This window comes from Capra hircus (assembly GCF_001704415.2).
Source record: "Capra hircus breed San Clemente chromosome X unlocalized genomic scaffold, ASM170441v1, whole genome shotgun sequence".
In the NCBI taxonomy this organism is placed as follows: domain Eukaryota; kingdom Metazoa; phylum Chordata; class Mammalia; order Artiodactyla; family Bovidae; genus Capra; species Capra hircus.
In genome coordinates this window covers 51,387,579-51,406,909 of record NW_017189516.1, presented here as the reverse complement: position 1 = coordinate 51,406,909, position 19,331 = coordinate 51,387,579, and the positions used below count along the sequence as shown (strand labels likewise).

The 19,331-nt window shown below is 46.4% G+C and overlaps 6 non-coding genes across 6 annotated transcripts; all 6 read right to left on the bottom strand.

The window, feature by feature from the left end:
- Positions 1-6,031: 6,031 nt before the first annotated feature.
- TRNAF-GAA lies at positions 6,032-6,104 on the bottom strand. The gene has a single exon. It is a non-coding gene; the product is annotated as a tRNA-Phe (tRNA).
- A 5,159-nt stretch (positions 6,105-11,263) lies between these two features.
- Positions 11,264-11,336, bottom strand: TRNAF-GAA. Its single transcript has one exon. It is a non-coding gene; the product is annotated as a tRNA-Phe (tRNA).
- A 406-nt stretch (positions 11,337-11,742) lies between these two features.
- Positions 11,743-11,815, bottom strand: TRNAF-GAA. Its single transcript has one exon. It is a non-coding gene; the product is annotated as a tRNA-Phe (tRNA).
- A 4,435-nt stretch (positions 11,816-16,250) lies between these two features.
- TRNAF-GAA lies at positions 16,251-16,323 on the bottom strand. The gene has a single exon. It is a non-coding gene; the product is annotated as a tRNA-Phe (tRNA).
- Positions 16,324-16,885: 562 nt separating this feature from the next.
- On the bottom strand, positions 16,886-16,958 carry TRNAF-GAA. Its single transcript has one exon. It is a non-coding gene; the product is annotated as a tRNA-Phe (tRNA).
- A 604-nt stretch (positions 16,959-17,562) lies between these two features.
- On the bottom strand, positions 17,563-17,635 carry TRNAF-GAA. Its single transcript has one exon. It is a non-coding gene; the product is annotated as a tRNA-Phe (tRNA).
- Between the last annotated feature and the right edge of the window lie 1,696 nt (positions 17,636-19,331).

Genomic DNA, 19,331 nt, shown 5'->3' with positions numbered 1-19,331 from the left:
GCTGAAGAGAAAGGCATAAGATTATGAATGATAGAAGCTGTCTATAACTAGCTTCCAATCTACTTGAGAAACAAGAATAAGACGTAGCAGGCTGCAGTAATGTCCCTCTGGTGAAGAAGAAAGAAGGAAATTGCTTCTGGTATGAAAGTGTTACTATTTTAAGGGACAGACATATTCATGGGTAAATCTGTTATCTGTACATGCCTCAACACAGATGAATCTCAAAAACATATGCTAAGTGAAAGACAAGAGACCATATGTTGTATGATTCCATTTAAATGAAATGTACAGAAAAGGCAAATCTATAAGGAGAAAGTAAATCAGTGGTTGCTAGTGACTTGGGGGAGGGGGAAACGGGGAGTGAGCACTTAATGTCTACTGGTTTCTTTGCGGGATGATGAAAATGTTCTAAAGTTAGATTGTGTGCTCCACAAATCTGTAAATACACTAAAAACCATTGAATTGCACACTTTAAATGGGCGAATTTAATGGTATGTAAATTACATCTCAATAAAGCTGCTTTGGAAAAAAATCTGCTATCTCTGATGCTCACACACCAGGAAGGACACACACTCACCTGTGAGAGGAGGCTTAGTGATTTTTTTTTTGACTTGTTTTTATATAATAGCCACAACCAAACAGTGGAACAATATACTTTAATAAGATGGATGTTTTAAAAATCATCCTCAGCATTGAATCCAAAATGTATAATGGAAGATAAATAGAAGCCTGAGTTGATGGGTCCTTAAAGAGACACAGGTAGTGCTTTTACTATGATGGTATGTGTATTCCGAAATGACCCTTCATCCGATGCATAGGTGGAGTCAATCCATTTACCTTATTTCACGATAATAAGGAGCCACTGCAGCCGTGGAACAGAAACAGCAGAGTAAATTAGACAAAGATCCTTTGTCTTCAGGCTCCCAGTTCTGTAGGATACAATTTTCCCCTGTGCATCAGTCTTATTTCTCTCTCTGGAACTGTACGCTGATTAACTGCAGCAGTTGTATCCTGCTTTTTCTCTCCTGGCATACCCCCATAGCTCAGGGTAGAGCACACCTAGGTTGCCAAGCCGAGTGTTGGGGCGGCTGCTTTCCTTTGATGCCTTGTGAGGGTGGAGGGCCAGGGTTATGTGTTAGGTGGATAAGCGATTTAAATGTCTCAAGCCTACCTGCTGGACCACATTCTATTCCACCAGGACAGATGCAATTTTCTGTTCTTTGTGGAAATTTTTGGAGCTCCCCAGCCAGGCACAAACATTGAAAAGCTATAGAACAAGAGAGTGCCCTGCTCTGTGCCTCCTGACAGTGTCTTTTGTTACAGTTATCCCCTGACTGTGTGAATGTAATTGAAAAATGATAACCTTTTCTAGGGCTTATTCCCATTTAGGGGTCACAGAACAAAGCTCTTAGAGTGGGCACAGTGAAAATAAGGATCTGCCTGGTGTGTCAAGTTCTTACACAATGTTTGGCCTATCATACCAGAAACTCAGAAATGGATTCTTGAAATGACATCAATGGATTCTTGAATGAATCAGTGGATGAATGAATCTCAATGCCAATCACAAGTAAGAGGAATCTGAGGGTGAGCCCTGTGGATGTCCGAGAACCAAGAGTATTGGGAGCTAAGTCTTGAAAGGTTCTGTTTAGATTTTCTTGCTGAAAAAAGAGCAAGGAGTAAAGGGAAAACAACAAACCCCTCGTGCTAAGTTGCTCCAGTTGTGTCCAACTCTTATGCAACCCTATGGATTGTACCCAGCTAGGAAGCCCTGATCCACAGGGCTTTGCAATTGCTATGCATATAAGTGAGAAGGAAGGACTCTCATTGCAGCTATTTCCCTTTGCTCAAGTGCCAAGCTCATCAGAGTTCAATTATAAGATAGTGAGGTTGCTAGAATTGCTTTTCCTCCTGGATGTAGAAAAAGCAAGAGAATTCCAGAAAAAAAACTACTTCTGCTTCTTTGACTATGCTAAAGCCTTTGACTGTGTGGATCACAACAAACTGTGGAAAATTCTTAAAGAGATGGGAATACCAGACCACCTTACCTGCCTCCTGAGAAATCTGTATGTAGGTCAGGAAGCAACAGTTAGAAATGGACATGGAACAATGGACTGGTTCCAAATAGGGAAAGGAGTAAGTCAAGGCTGTATATTGTCACCCTGCTTATTTAACTTATATGTAGAGTACATCATGAGAAAATGCTGGCCTGGATGAAGCACAAGCTGGAATCAAGATTGCCAGGAGAAATGTCAATAACCTCAGATAGGCAGATGACACCACCCTTATGGCAGAAATCGAAGAGGAATTAAAAGCCTCTTGAAGAAGGTGGAAAAGGAGAGTGAAAAAGCTGGCTTAAAACTCAACATTCAAAAAACTAAGTTCATGGCATTGGGTTCCATCACTTCATAGCAAATATGGGGAGACAATGGAAACAGTGATGGACTTTATTTTCTTGGGCTCCAAAATCACTGCAGATGGTGACTGCAGCCATGAAATTAAAAGATGCTTGCTCCTTGGAAGAAAAGCAACGACAAACCTAGACAGTGTATTAAAAAGCAGAGACATTACCTTGCCAACAAAGGTCCATCTAGTCAAATCTATGGTTTTTATAGTAGTCATGTATGGATATGAGAGTTGGACCATGAAGAAGGCTGAGCTCTGAAGAATTGATACTTTCAAATTGTGGTGCTGGAGAAGACTCTTGAGAGTCCCTTGGACTGCAAGGAGATCAAACCAGTCAATTCTAAAGGAAATCAACCCTGAATATTCATTGGAAGGACTGATGCTGAAGCTGAAGCTCCAGTACTTTGGCCACGTGATGCGAAGAAACAACTGATTGGAAAAGACCCTGATGCTGGGAAAGACTGAAGGCAGGAGGAGAAGGGGACAATAGAGGACGAGATGGTTGGATGGCATCACTGACTCAAAGGACATGAGTTTGGGCAAACTCAAGAGATAGTGTAGCCTGGCATGCTGCAGTCCATGGGGGTGGGAGGCAAAGAGTCAGACACGACTGAGCAACAAGTGGGTATAGGTGCCTCCACTTGGATGTAGGCTAAAATCCTTGCTTTGTGAGAGACCTCAGATCACAAGATTGCTAGAAATTGCTCCTTGTATGTAGGCAAAAACACTCACTCTGCCAGAACCCAGGACTATTCAGATCTTCAGCCTAATGCTCTCCCAACTGAGCTATTCCCTCTCAACGTAGCTTAGGAAAGAGTTTCTTGGAGAACAATTCCAATCCCTGGTGACTCAGATAGTAAAGAATGTGCCCACAATGCTGGAGACCTGGGTTTCATCCCCGGGTCAGGAAGACCCTCAGGAGAGAAGGGAATGGCAACCCACTCCGGTATTCTTGCCTGGAGAATACCATGGACAGAGGGAGCCTGGAGGACTATGGTCCAAGGAGTCACAGAGTCAGACACGACTGAGTGACTAACACTTTCTTTCACTGGATGTAGGACTTCTCCTGGATGTAAACTAAAATACCTGCTCTTTAAGAGAGCTCAGATCGCAAGGTGGATCACAATAAACTGGAAAATTCTGAAAGAGATGGGAATACCAGACAACCTGACCTGCCTCTTGAGAAATCTGTATGCAGGTCAGGAAGCAACAGTTAGAACTGGACATGGAACAACAGACTGGTTCCAAATAGGAAAAGGAGTACATCAAGGCTATATATTGTCACCCTGCTTATTTAACCTATATGCAGAGTACATCATGAGAAACGCTGGGCTGGAAAAAACACAAGCTGGAATCAAGATTGCCAGGAGAAATATCAATAACATCAGATATGCAGATGACACCACCCTTATGGCAGAAAGTGAAGAAGAACTAAAAAGCCTCTTGATGAAAGTGAAAGTGGAGAGTGAAAAAGTTGGCTTAAAGCTCAACATTCAGAAAACGAAGATCATGGCATCCAGTCCCATCACTTCATTGGAAATAGATGGGGAAACAGTGGAAACAGTGTCAGACTTTGTTTTTTGGGGCTCCAAAATCACTGCAGATGGTGACTGCAGCCATGAAATTATAAGACACTTACTCTTTGGAAGAAAAGTTATGACCAATCTAGATAGCATATTAAAAAGCAGAGACATTACTTTGCCAACAAAGGTCCGTCTAGTCAAGGCTATGGATTTTCCAGTGGTCATGTATGGATGTGAGAGTAGGACTGTGAAGAAGGCTGCTGCTGCTGCTAAGTCGCTTCAGTTATGTCCAACTCTGTGCGACCCCAGAGACGGCAGCCCACTAGGCTCCCCCATCCCTGGGATTCTCCAGGCAAGAACACTGGAGTGGGTTGCCATTTCCTTCTCCAATGCATGAAAGTGAAAAGTGAAAGTGAAGTCGCTCAGTTGTGTCCAACTCCTAGCGACCCCATGGACTGGAGCCTACCAGGTTCCTCCGTCCGTGGGGTTTTCCAGGCAAGAGTACTGGAGTGGGTTGCCTTTGCCTTCTCCGGTGAAAAAGGCTGAGCACCGAATAATTGATGCTTTTGAACTGTGGTGTTGGAGAAGACTCTTGAGAGTCCCTTGGACTGCAAGGAGATCCAACCAGTCCATTCTGAAGGAGATCAGCCCTGGATGTTCTTTGGAAGGAATGATGCTAAAGCTGAAACTCCAGTACTTTGGCCACCTCATGCAAAGAGTTGACTCATTGGAAAAGACTCTGATGCTGGGAGGGATTGGGGGCCGGAGAAGAAGGGGATGACAGAGGATGAAATGGCTGGATGGCATCACTGACCGGATGGACCTGAATTTGAGTGAACTCCGGGAGTTGGTGATGGACAGGGAGGCCTGGCGTGCTGCAATTCATGGGGTCGCAAAGAATCGGACACGACTGAGCTACTGAACTGAACTGAGATCGCAAGGTTGCAAGAATTGTGCCTTTCCTTGGATGTAGATGAAAACACTGATTCTGCTGGAACCTGCGTTCAAACCAGCGACCTTTAGATCTTCAGTCTAACACTCTGCCAACTAAGCTATTCCGGCTCCCTAGTGAGCCCCGCCCTCAATGTGCCTTAAAGAGTTTCTCAGAGGCGTCCCTGCTTCTTCATTGTAAGGGAACAATTGCAATGCCGGGTGGCTCAGATAGTACAGAATATGCCCGCAATGTGGGAGACCTGGATTCAATCCCCAGGTTGGGAAGATCCTCAGGAGAGAGGGAAATGGCAACCCACTCCAGTATTCTCGCCTGGAGAATTCCATGGGCAGAGGGAGCCTCGCAGACTATGGTCCATGGAGTCACAGAGTCGGACACGACTGAGCGACTAACGCTTTCTTTCACTGGAGATAATATTCCTTCTGGATGTAAGCTAAAACACTTGCTCTTTGAGAGAGCTCAGAGCGCGAAGTTGGAAGAAGTGCGCCTTTCCTTGGATGTAGATGAAAGGAATAGCTCTGCCAGAACCCGGTATTGGACCAGGGACCTTTAGATCTTCACTCTAAACGCTCTGCCAACTGAGCTATTCTGGTTCCCTAGTGAACCCTGCCCTCAATGTACCTTAAAGAGTTTCTCAGAGGCGTCCCTGCTTCTTCATTGTAAGGGAACAATTGCAATGATTGAACCAGGGAGCTTTAGATCTTCAGTCTAACGCTCTCCCAACTGAGCTATTCCAGCTCCTTGGTGAACGCATCCCCTCCACCCCCCAACGTATCTTAAACAGTTTCTCAGAGTAGTTGCCGGTTTTTAATTGTAAGGGAACAATTGCAATGCCTGGTGGCTCAGATAGTAAAGAATATGCCCGCAATGCGTGAGACCTGGGTTTGATTCCCAGGTCGGGAAGATCCTCAGGAGAGAGGGGAATGGAAAACCACTGCAGTATTCTTGCCTGGAGAATTCCACGGACAAACCAAGCCTGGTGGACTGTGGTCCATGGAGTCATAGAGTCGGACACGACTGTGCGACTAACATTTTATTTCACTGGATATAGGACTCCTGGATGTAAGCTAAAACATTTGCTCTTTGCGAGAGCTCAGATTGCACGGTTGCAAGAATTGTGCCTTTCCTTGGATGTAGGTGAAAACAACAGCTCTGCCGGAACCCGGGATCGAAACAGGGACCTTTAGATCTTCAGTCTAACGCTGTCCCAGCTGAACTATTCCAGCTCCTTAGTGGGCTCTGCCTTCAATGTATCTTAAAGTGTTTCTCAGAGGGGTATTCTTTGTACCCCTTTCTGATGTCTGTGTCATAAGCTTTCTCTATCTCCTCTATACTTTAATAAAACTTTATTACACAAAAGTTCTGAGCAATCAAGCCTCGTCTCTGGCCCTGGATTGAATTCTTCTCCTCTGGAGGCCAAGAATCCTGGCGTCTTTGCGTGATTCAGCAACAACCTGTCATCTTGGGGGCTTGTCTGGGATTCTTCAGGACAAGTTAAGGATGCTTGGAGCTCTAGTTCTTTGTTCTCCTAGCAAACACGTTTTCTGCAGTACTTTACTAACTCTATGGTGTGCTTGCGTAAATGAATGAAACGCCCTGCATGAATCAAGTGAGGAGCCCTGCTCTGCGGTTCCACGGTGACCTCATATGGCTTATGGCAGAAACATGTCGGGGTTTATACCGACCTGCCAATGCAAAGAGGCACCCAATGTCTCCTCTGGTGACTGACCAGAAATGGGCAAAGTGTGTGGACCCAACTCTCCTTTCTTGGTCAAACTTTTTGGTCTCTTTGACCATTTCATAACTCCTTGGGAATTAGAACTACTAACCTAATCTGTCGGATCATATACTTTCAAGGGATTTGTGATCTATGTTGTTACTGTGTACTATGACTTAGGTCCCAAACTTGGATTGGTAGTCAAGAAACGCCTAGCCTTGCTAGGAATCAAAAGTTCGGAAGCTAGATGGAGCTCTAGCTACAAGAGCATCTCTGAGGTTAAAGGTTACTCGGATTGGAACTGCAATGGGGTTTTTTCCTTTGGTAGCACTGGCTCTTAGTGGACTCATACTGGTGTGGTGACATTTGGAAGGAACATCTCAGTTTTACGTTAGTATCGGTCTTATTGTGGTCAGGGATATACTCAGGGTCGTGCACTGGCACTCAGGTGACGAACGGTGCCCCAAGCGGTCTTAGCCTGGGAGGCATTCCGGAAGGTTACTCTGATAGTTCCCCGGGTGGCATCAGAGGTAATGGTGAAGAGCTGGACTTCAGTTAGGGATGCCATCAGGTCTACCCCTGGTGCATCCCCACCCCGGCTCCGTGGTAGACCCGGGAGGGACGAGTACGGCGCCTGCATTGGTAAGGGACAAATTAAGTCTGACCAGGAAAGAAAAGCTTTGGTGTAAAATCTGTCTACACCCCCATCTAGAGCATGGAGGGGCGCCTCTGGTAGAAAGATGGTGCTGGTCGCTTTTTTATCTCTCTTACAGATGGGGGCTAACAATTCCAGCCTCACTCCTTTGAACTATATCCTGAAAAACTGGGATAGATTTCATCCCCAGGATTTAAAGAAGACACACCTGGTCTTCCTATGTGATACTGCATGGCCATGGTATCCACTGGAGGATGGCGAACGGTGGCTGGTTGGAGGGTCTCTTAAGTATAATACTGTTTTACAATCAGACCGGTTCTGTAAGGAACAAGGGAAATGGGTAGAAGTAGCATATGTGTTGCCCTTTTTCTCTCTGTGAAATATGCCAGGCTTATGTCCTAAGGGTATAGATTTGGGTGCGACTCTTTTAGCTCCCTCTTGTCCTCCTACTTTGCTAGATGAGATGGAGGACAGGAGACAAAGAGATAAAGAAAAGCAGGTTTCTCCAATCTATCCCTGGGATCATATGTGCAGAGCAGCCAGAGAGACTGAGGAAGAGCCACACAAGCTGTTGCCACTTCATGAATCACCCACTGGGAGAAATAATCAGTCTATGAGAGTGAATAAGCCTTTTTCTTATCAAGAAATACAAAGAATCAAGGAGGATCTGGGAGACTATTTAGAGGACCCAGAAAAATATATTAGAGCTTTTAAAGGTGTTACTCTGCTTTATGACCTTACTAGGGAAAAGCGGTTGCTTATGAAGATGAATGGTTTGGTAATGAATCAGTAGGGAAGAGGGAGGATGAGATAACCGCCCTTCCCAATGGGAATCAGGCAGTCCCAACTACGGAACCAGACTGGGGCTACAACACAGCTAAAGGAAAATGGGATCAGAGTCATTTTGTCCTTTCAGTTCAGTTCAGTTGCTCAGTTGTGTCCGACTCTTAATGACCCCATGAATTGCAGCATGCCAGGCCTCCCTGTCCATCACCAACTCCCGGAGTTCACTCAAACTCATGTCCATCGAGTCGGTGATACCATCCAGCCATCTCATCCTCTGTCGTCCCCTTCTCCTGCCCCCAATCCCTCTTAGCATCAGTCTTTTCCAATGAGTTAACTCTTCGCATGAGGTGGCCAAAGTACTGGAGTTTCAGCTTTAGCATCATTCCTTCCAAAGAACATCCAGGGCTGATCTCCTTCAGAATGGACTGGTTGGATCTCCTTGCAGTCCAAGGGACTCTCAAGAGTCTTCTCCAACACCACAGTTCAAAAGCATCAATTCTTCGGCGCTCAGCTTTCTTCACAGTCCAACTCTCACAATCCATACATGACCACTGGAAAAACCATAGCCTTGACTAGACGGACCTTTGTTGGCAAAGTAATGTCTCTCCTTTTGAATACGCTATCTAGGTTGGTCATAACTTTCCTTCCAAGGAGTAAGCGTCTTTTAATTTCATGGCTGCAGTCACCATCTGCAGTGATTTTGGAGCCCAAAAAATAAAGGACAAAATAATTTTGTCCTTTAAACTATGGCAAATTGGCAAACATAGAACAGGAGAAGGAAGCTCCTGGTAAATTCCTAGATAGACTGAGAGAAGCCCTTCACAGATTCACAGATGGATCCCGAAAGTGAAGAGGGAAAAGTGACCTTAAAAGATTTCTCACTCAGTCAGCTCCAGATATCTGCCATAAGATATTAAAACAGGCGTATGGACCAAATCAGTCTTTAGATAATCTGTTAGAACTGGCTCAGACAGTCTATTATGGTAGGGAGTATGAGGAAAAGAAAGAAAGGCAGAAAAAGATAAAGGAACAGGCGGAAGCCTTCGCAATGGCTATGAAAACCATTCTTAAACAGCCTGAGAAAAATGCCCAGAGGGACCCAGGTGAAAAGGGATGGGCTTGCTATTACTGTGGAGGGGAGGGGCACCTCAAGCGGGATTGCCCTCAGGCATCTAAGCCGCCCCCCGGCTCCATGTCCAGTCTTCAGAGGACCACAATGGAAGAGAGACTGCCCCCAGAGGCGTAGGTATCAGGGGTCAGACTCTCAAGACAATCAGGACTGAAGGTGCCCAGGGGTCCCCACACAAGCTCCGGTCCTAATTACACCTGAGGAACCCCGGGTATTAATAACCGTGGGAAGCCAATCCATTGATTTCCTTTTAGACACTGGGGCAACTTACTCCGTGCTTACTGAAGCCCCTGGCCCACTGGACGAGGCAAAAGATGGACCTGATAACCTATGTGAGCCTACTTCAGCTGACTCCAAAAATCCTGAGTCTGCCATTTGATCCTCAAGACAATGCCTTCCTGTCCTGGGCTCATTCCTACGCTGCATTCCACAATCAGTCTAACTGCTGGGTCTGCGGAGCACTCCCCTCTTCATCAGTGGAAAGCTTCTGGTGGTGGACATCTCCACTTCAAGGAAAAGACTTTCTCCAAGTCTGCGAATACCTTCCACAACAATCATATGTGATGCCTCTTCTTAAACTGATGACATCTAACAATCCTAAAATGGACTGATGGAACTATGGATATATGGCTCAGACAGTAAAGTGTCTGCCTGCAATGCAGGAGACCTGGGTTCAATTCCTGGGTTGGGAAGATCACCTGGAGAAGGAAATGGCAATCGACACCGGCACTCTTGCCTGGAAAATCCCATGGACGGAGGAGCCTGATAGGCTACAGTCCATGGGGTCGCAAAGAGTAGGACATGACTGAGCAACCTCACTTTCACTTACTATTTTGCCTTGCATCTGGAACTGTGTAATCGGATTTGGTTCTAGTCACATGAAGGCTTTTAAGTTACAAATGGTGTCCAAGCTCCTATAGTGCCACAGCCTCCTCCAACTATTACTTGGGGCCCCTGGATCAGAAACCCTCAAAGTGAGGGTTAGAAGAATATGTTGCCTCAACAATTTAAGGACTATGCCCCTAAAGAGCAGGAAGTAGTTATGGAATGAAAACGACACCCCTTTCCCTTGGCAACATAGGGAAGTTGCTTAGTCGTGTCTGACCCTTTGCCACCCCATGGACTGTAGCCTACCAGGCTCCTCCATCCATGGAATTTTCCAAGCAAGAGTACTGGAGTGGGTTGCCATTTCCTTCCCCAGGGTATCTTCCTGACCCAGGGATTGAACACAGGTCTCCGGCATTGCAGGCAGACCCTTTACCATCTGAGCCACCAGGGAAGTTCTCTTGGCAACATAATTCTCCTAAAAGAAAAGGAGGGGAATGAGAGAGTCATTTCCTAGGCAGGTTGATAAGAAGTCTAAGGGTGCGCAAGGAGAGACAAGTCTGGAATTCTCAAGGAGGAAGAAAGGACAAATTTTTCTTTCCTCTACAGTCCTTAGGATTATGTATCCTGCCTGAGGACAGTCTCTGGACTAAGCCTTCTGGCTAATTCTGTTATCTTAAAATGTAAATTATAGGAGGAGGTCTGGTGAGGTCTTTACAACCTCCAGACATTCTTTGGATTCACTGGAGAAAATATAACTCCATTGCTAACACTAGCAAGCCATTACTCTGTCTCACCACCTTCTGATGTCTATGTCAGAAGTTTGCTCTATCTCCTTCATACTTTAATAAAACCTTATCTCTCTCTCTCTCTCACACACACACACACACACACACACACACAGTTTGTCAGAGGCATCAATGCTTCTTCATTGTAAGGGAACAATTGCAATGCCTGGTGGCTCAGATAGTAAAGAATATGCCCGCAATGGTGGAGACCTAGGTTCAATCCCTGGGTTGGGAAGATCCTCAGGAAAGACAGGAATGGCAACCCACTCCAGTATTCTTGCCTGGAGAATTTCACGGAAGGACTGAGCCTGGTGGACTGTGGTCCATGGAGTCACAGAGTCAGACATGACTGTGCGACTAACATTTTCTTTCATTGGATATAGGACTCCTGGGTGTAAGCTAAAACACTTGCTCTTTGAGAGAGCTCAGATTGCGAAGTTGTAAGAATTGTGCCTTTCCTTGGAAATAGATGAAAGCAATACCTCTGCCAGAGCCTGGGATCGAACCAGGGACCTTTAGATCTTCAGTCTAACGCTCTCCCAACTGAGTTATTCCTGCTCCCTTGTGAGCCCCGCCCTCAATGTACCTTAAAGAGTTTCTCAGAGGGGTCCCTTCTTCTTCATTGTCAGGGAACAATTGCAATGCCTGGTGGCTCAGATAGTAAAGAATATGCCCGCAATGCAGGAGACATGGGTTCAGTTCGTGGGTCGAGAAAATCTAGCGAAGGGAATGGCAACCCACTCCAGCATTCTTCCCTGGAGAATTCCACGGAAGGACCGAACCTAGTGGACTGTGGTCCATGGAGTCACAGAGTCGGACACGACTGTGAGACTAACATTTTCTTTCACTGAATATAGGACTCCTACTGGATGTATGCTGAAACACTTGTTCTTTGAGAGAGCTCAGATCTCGAGGTTGCGAGCAGTGCGCCTTTCCTTGGAAGTGTGGACGAAAACAGCAGCTTCACCGGAACCCGGAATTGAACCGGGAACCTTTAGATTTTCAATCTAACGCTCTCCTAACTGAGCTATTCCGGCTGCCTGATGAAGCCGCTCTCAACGTACCTTAAAGAGTTTCTCAGAGGCATCCCTGCTTCTTCATTGTAAGGGAACAATTGCAATCCTTGGTGGCTCATATAGTAACGAATATGCCCTCAAGCGGGAGACCTGGGTTCGATCCCCGGGTTGGGAAGATCCTCAGGCGAGAGAGAAATGGCAAGCCACTCCAGTATTCTTGCCTGGAAAATTCCATGGGCAGAGGGAGCCTGGCGGACTATGGTCCATGGAATCACAGCGTCAGAGACAACTTAGTGACTAGCACATTCTTTCACTGGAATTAGGAGTCCTCATGGATGTAAACTAAAACACTTGCTCTTTGAGAGAGCTCAGAGCGCGAAGTTGCAAGAAGTGTGCCTTTCCTTGGGATGTAGACGAAAATATCTGCTTGGTTGGAAACCGAGATCGAACCCGAGACCTTTAAGATTTTTAGTCTACCACTTTTCTAACTGAATTACTCCGGTCCTTGGGGAGCCCCACCCACACCCTCACCCCCGCCTCCCTCGCAAATATCTTAAAGTGTTTCTCCGAGGAGTTCCTGCTTCTTCATTGTATGGGAACAATTGCAATGCCTGGTGGCTCAGATAGTAAAGAATATGCCTGCAATGTGGGAGACCTAGGTTCAATCCCGGGTTGGGAAGATCCTCAGGAGAGAGGGAAATGGCAACCCACTCCAGTATTCTTGCCTGGAGAATCCCGCAGAAGGACCGAGCCTAGTGGACTGTGGTCCATGCAATCACAGAGTCGGACACGACTGGCGACTAACATTTTCTTTCACTGGATATAGGACTCCTCCTGGATGTAAGCTAAAAGACTTGCTCTTTGCAAGAGCTCAGATTGTGAGGTAGCAAGAATTGCGCCTTTACTTGAATGTAGATCCCGCTCCAGCCCCGTGGCAGCCTGGCACTCTCTGCCACTGCCCCTGACCTCGGACGTGGGGTAGGTCCCATCGGCCACGCTTCTGCGAGTTCTGTCGCAGCAGGCACACTTCTGCCGTGCAGTCCATCGCAGCTGGCATGTTCAAGGTCAGGAGGGGTGGCAGTGAGGAGATACCCCTCGTCCAAGGTAAGGAGCAGCAGATGCGCTTTGCTGGAGCAGCTGTGAAGAGATAGCCCACGTCCAAGGTAAGAGAAACCCAAGTAAGACGGTAAGTGTTGCAAGAGGGCATCAGAGGGCAGACACACTGAAACCATAATCACAGAAAACTAGTCAATCTAAGCACACTAGGACCACAGCCTTGTCTAACTTAATGAAACTATGCCATGCCCTGTGGGGCCACCCAAGATGGGTGGGTCATGGTGGAGAGGTCTGACAGATTATGGTCCACTGGAGAAGGGAATGGCAAACCACTTCAGTATTCCTGCCTTGAGAACCCCATGAACAGTATGAAAAGGCAAAATGATAGGACACTGAAAGAGGAACTCCCCAGGTCAGTAGGTGCCCAATATGCTACTGGAGATCAGTGGAGAAATAACTCCAGAAAGAATGAAGAGATGGAGCCAAAGCAAAAACAATAACCAGTTGTGGATGTGATTGGTGATAGAAGCAAAGTCCGATGCTGTAAAGAGCAATATTGCATAGGAACCTGGAATGTTAGGTCCATGAATCAAGGAAAATTGGAAGTGGTCAAACAGGAGATGGCAAGAGTGAACGTCGACATTCTAGGAATCAGCTAACTAAAAAAATGGACTGGAATGGGTGAATTTAACTCAGATGACCATTATATCTACTACTGTGGGCAGGAATCCCTCAGAAGAAATGGAGTAGCCATCATGGTCAACAAAAGAGTCCGAAATGCAGTACTTGGATGCAATTGCAAAAACTACAGAATGATCGCTGTTCATTTCCAAGGCAAATCATTCAATATCACAGTAATCCAAGTCTATGCCCCAACCAGTAACGCTGAAGAAGCTGAAGTTGAATGGTTCTATGAAGACCTACAAGACCTTTTAGAACTAACACCCAAAAAAGATGTCCTTTTCATTATAGGGGACTGGAATGCAAAAGTAGGAAGTCAAGAAACACCTGAGTAACAGGCAAATTTGGCCTTGGAATAGGGAATGAAGCAGGGCAAAGGCTAATAGAGTTTTGCCAAGAGAACGCACTGGTCATAGCAAACACTCTCTTCCAACAACACAAGAGAAGACTCTACACATGGACATCACCAGATGGTCAACACTGAAATCAAATTGATTATATTCTTTGCAGCCAAAGATGGAGAAGCTCTATACAGTCAGCAAAAACAAGACCAGGAGCTGACTGTGGCTCAGATCATGAACTCCTTATTACCAAATTCAGACTTAAATTGAAGAAAGTAGGGAAAACCACTAGACCATTCAGGTATGACCTAAATCAAATCCCTTATGATTATACAGTGGAAGTAAGAAATAGATTTAAGGGCCTAGATCTGATAGATAGAGTGCCTGATGAACTATGGATGGAGGTTTATGACATTGTACAGGAGGCAGGGATCAAGACCATTCCCATGGAAAAGAAATGCAAAAAAGCAAAATGTCTGTCTGGGGAGGCCTTACAAATAGCTGTGAAAAGAAGAGAAGTGAAAAGCAAGGGAGAAAAGGAAAGATATAAGCATCTGAATGTAGAGTTCCAAAGAACAGCAAGAAGAGATAAGAAAGCCTTCTTCAGTGATCAATGCAAAGAAATAGAGGAAAAGAACAGAATGGGAAAGACTAGAGATCTCTTCAAGAAAATTAGAGATACCAAGGGAACATTTCATGCAAAGATGGGCTCGATAAAGGACAGAAATGGTATGGACCTAACAGAAGCAGAAGATATTAAGAAGAGGTGGCAAGAATACACAGAACTGTACAAAAAAGATCTTCATGGCCAAGATAATCACGATGGTGTGATCACTCACCTAGAGCCAGACATCCTGGAATGTGAAATCAAGCTGGCCTTAGAAAGCATCACTATGAACAAAGCTAGTGGAGGTGATGGAATTCCAGTTGAGCTGTTTCAAATCCTGAAAGATGATGCTGTGAAAGTGCAGCACTCAATATGCCAGCAAACATGGAAAACTCAGCAGTGGGCACAGGACTGGAAAAGGTCAGTTTTCATTTTAATCCCAAAGAAAGGCAATGCCAAAGAATGCTAAAACTACCGCACAATTTTACTCATCTCACATGCTAGTAAAGTAATGCTCAAAATTCTCCAAGCAGGCTTCAGCAATACGTGAACCGTGAACTTCCAGATGTTCAAGCTGGTTTTAGAAAAGGTAGAGGAATCAGAGATCAAATTACCAACATCCTCTGGATCATGGAAAAAGCAAGAGAGTTCCAGAAAAACATCAATTTCTGCTTTACTGACTATGCCAAAGCCTTTGACTGTGTGGATCACAATAAACTGTGGAAAATTCTGAAAGAGATGGGAATGCCAGACCACCTGACCGAGAAACCTATATGAAGGTTAGGAAGCAACAGTTAGAACTGGACATGGAACAACAGACTGGTTCCAAATAGGAAAAGGAATACGTCAAGGTTGTATATTGTCACCCAGCTTATTTAACTTATATGCACAGCACATCATGAGAAATTTGGGCTGGAAGAAGTACAAGCTGGAATCAAGATTGCTGGGAGAAATATCAATAACCTCAGATATGCAGATGACACTGCCCTTATGGCAGAAAGTGAAGAGATCTACAAAGCCTCTTGATGAAAGTGAAAGAGGAGAGGGAAAAAGTTGGCTTAAAGCTCAACATTCAGAAAATGAAGATCATGGCATCTGGTCTCATCACTTCATGGCAAATAGATGTGGAAACAGTGTCAGACTTTATTTTTGGGGGCTCCAGAATCACTGCAGATGGTGAGATTGCAGCCATGAAATTAAAAGACGCTTACTCCTTGGAAGGAAAGTTATGACCAACCTAGATAGCGTATTCCAAAGCAGAGACATTACTTTGCCAACAAAAGTACGTCTAGTCAAGGCTATGTTTTTTCCAGTAGTCATGTATGGATGTGAGAGTTGGACTGTGAAGAAAGCTGAGCGCCTAAGAATTGATGCTTTTGAACTGTGGTGTTGGAGAAGACTCTTGAGAGTCCCTCGGACTTCAAGGAGATCCAACCCAGTCCATTCTAAAGGAGATCAGTCCTGCATGTTCCTTGGAAGGAATGATGCTAAAGCTGAAACTCCAGTACTTTGGCCACCTCATGTGAGGAGTTGACTCATTGGAAAAGACTCTGATGCTGGGAGGGATTGGGGGCTGGAGGAGAAGGGTACAATAGAGGATGAGATGGCTGGATGGCATCACTGACTCCATGGGCATGAGTCTAAGTGAACTTTGGGAGTTGGTGATGGACAGGGAGGCCTGGCGTGCTACAATTCATGGGGTTGCAAAGAGTCGGATACGACTAAGTGACTGATCTGAACTGAACTTGCATGTAGATGAAAACAACAGCTCTGCTGGAACCTGGGATTGAAGCAGGGACCTGTAGATCTTCAGTCTAACGCTCTCCCAACTGAGCTATTCTGGCTGCCTAGTGAGCCACGCCCTCAATGTATCTTAAAGAGTTTTTCAGAGGCCTTCTTGCTTCGTCATTATAACGGAAGGATTGCAAGAATTGCAATGCCGGGTAGCTCAGATAGTACAGAATATGCCCAGAATGTGGGAGACCTAGGTTCGATCCCCAGGTCGGCAAGATCCTCAGGAGAGAGGGAAATGGCACCCCACTCCAGTATTCCTGCCTGGCGAATTCCATGGGCAGAGGGAGCCTGGCGGACTGTGATCCATGGAATCACAGAGTGCGACACGACTGAGAGACTTAACACTTTCTTTGACTGGAATTGCTTCCCTGGTGGCTCAGAGGTTAAAGCGTCTGCCTGCAATGTGGGAGACCTGGGTTCAATCCCTGGGTCGGGAAGATCCCCTGGAGAAGGAAATGGCAACCCACTCCAGTATTCTTGCCTGGAGAATCCCCTGGACTGAGGAGCCTGGTGGGCTACAGTCCACCGGGTCGCAAAGACTTCATTGAGAGCTCAGATTGCTAGGTTGCAAGAATTGCACCTTTCCTTGGATGTAGATGAAAATAATATTTCTGCCGGAACCCAGGATCGAACCAGGGACCTTTAGATCTTCAGTCCAAAGCTCTCCCAACTGAGCTATTCCGGCTTAGTCACGAGCCCCGCCCTCAATGTACCTTAAAGAGTTTCTCAGAGGCGTCCGTGCTTCTTCATTGTAAGGGAAGAATGGCAATGCTCGGTGGCTCAGATTGTAAGAATATGCCCGCAATGCGGGAGACCTAGGTTCGATACCCAGGTCGGCAAGATCCTCGGGAGAGAGGGAAATGGCACCCCACTCCAGTATTCTTGCCTGGCGAATTCCATGGGCAGAGGGAGCCTGGCGGACTGTGGTCCATGGAGTCACAGAGTGCGACACGACTGAGAGACTAACACTTTCTTTGACTGGAATTGCTTCCCTGGTGGCTCAGAGGTTAAAGCGTCTGCCTGCAATGCGGGAGACCTGGGTTCAATCCCTGGGTCGGGAAGATCCCCTGGAGAAGGAAATGGCAACCCACTCCAGTATTCTTGCCTGGAGAATCCCATGGACGGAGAAGCCTGGTGGGCTACAGTCCACCGGGTCGCAAAGAGTTGGACACGACTGACTGACTTCACTTTGCTGGATGTAACCTAAAACACTTGCTCTTTTTGAGGGCTCAGATTGCTAGGTTGCAAGAATTGCACCTTTCCTTGGATGTAGATGAAAATAATGTCTCTGCCGGAACCCGGGATCGAACCAGGGACCTTTAGATCTTCAGTCTAACGCTCTCCCAACTGAGCTATTCCGGCTTAGTTGTGAACCCAGCCCTCAATGTACCTTAAAGAGTTTCTCAGAGGCGTCCCTGCTTCTTCATTGTAAGGGAAGGATGGCAATGCTCGGTGGCTCAGACTGTAAAGAATATGCCCACAATGCGGGAGACCTAGGTTCGATTCCCGGGTTGGGAAGATCCTCAGGAGAGAGGGAAATGGCAACCCACTCCAGTATTCTTGCCTGGAGAATTCCATAGGCAGAGGGAGCCTTGCGGACTATGGTCCATGGAGTCACATATTCAGACACCACTGAACAACTAACACTTTCTTTCACTGGATATAGGACTCCTGGATGTAAGCTAAAACACTTGCTCTTTGCGAGAGCTCAGATCGGGAGGTTGCAAGAAGTGTGCCCTTCCTTGAGATGCAGATGAAAACAACCCGCTTTGCTGGAAACCGAGATTGAACCGGGGGGGGGGGGGGACCTTTAAGATTTTCAGTCTAGCACTCTTCTAACTGAATTATTCCGTCTCCTTGGTGAGCCCCCGCCCTCACCCCCGCCCCACCCACCATGTATTCTAAAGAGTTTCTCAGAGGCATCACTGCTTCTTCATTGTAAGGGAACAATTTCAATGCTGGGTGGCTCAGATAGTAAAGAAAATGCCCGCAATGCCAGAGACCTAGGTTCGATCCCCAGGTTGGCAAGATCCTCGGGAGAGAGGGAAATGGCAACCCACTCCAGTATTCCTGCCTGGCGAATTCCATGGGCAGAGGGAGCCTGGTGGACTATGGTCCATGAAGTCACGGAGTGAGACACGACTGAGAGACTAACATTCTTTGACTGGAATTGCTTCCCTGGTGGTTCAGAGGTTAAAGCGTCTGCCCACAATGCGGGAGACTTGGGTTCAATCCCTGGGTCAGTAAAATCCCCTGGAGAAGGAAGTGGCAACCCATTCCAGTACTCTTGCCTGGAGAATCCCATGGACGGAGGAGCCTGGTGGGCTACAGTCCATCGGGTCACAAAGAGTCGGACACGACTGACTGACTTCACTTTCCTGGATGTAACCTAAAACACTTGCTCTTTTTGAGGGCTCAGATTGCTAGGCTGCAAGAATTGCACCTTTCCTTGGATGTAGATGAAAACAATATGTCTGCCGGAACCCGGGACCTTTAGATCTTCAGTCTAACGCTCTCCCAACTGAGCTATTCCGGCTTCGTTATGAGCCCCGCCCTCAATTTGCCTTAAAGAGTTTCTCAGAGGTGTCCCCGCTTCTTCATTGTAAAGGAAGGATGGCAATGCTCGGTGGCTCAGATTGTAAAGAATATGCCCGCAATGTGGGAGACCTAGGTTCGATTCCTGGGTTGGGAAGATCCTCAGGAGAGAGGGAAATGGCAACCCACTCCAGTATTCTTGCCTGGCGAATTCCATGGGCAGAGGGAGCCTGGCGGACTATGGTCCATGGAATCACAGAGTGCGACACGACTGAGAGACTAACACTTTCCTTGACTGGAATTGCTTCCCTGGTGACTCAGAGGTTAAAGCGTCTGCCTGCAATGCGGGAGACCTGGGTTCAATCCCTGGGTCGGGAAGATCCCATGGAGAAGGAAGTGGCAACCCACTCCAGTACTCTTGCCTGGAGAATCTCATGGACTGAGGAGCCTGGTGGGCTACAGCCCACCGGGTCGCAAAGTGTCGGACACGACTGACTCACTTGACTTTCCTGTATGTAAGCTA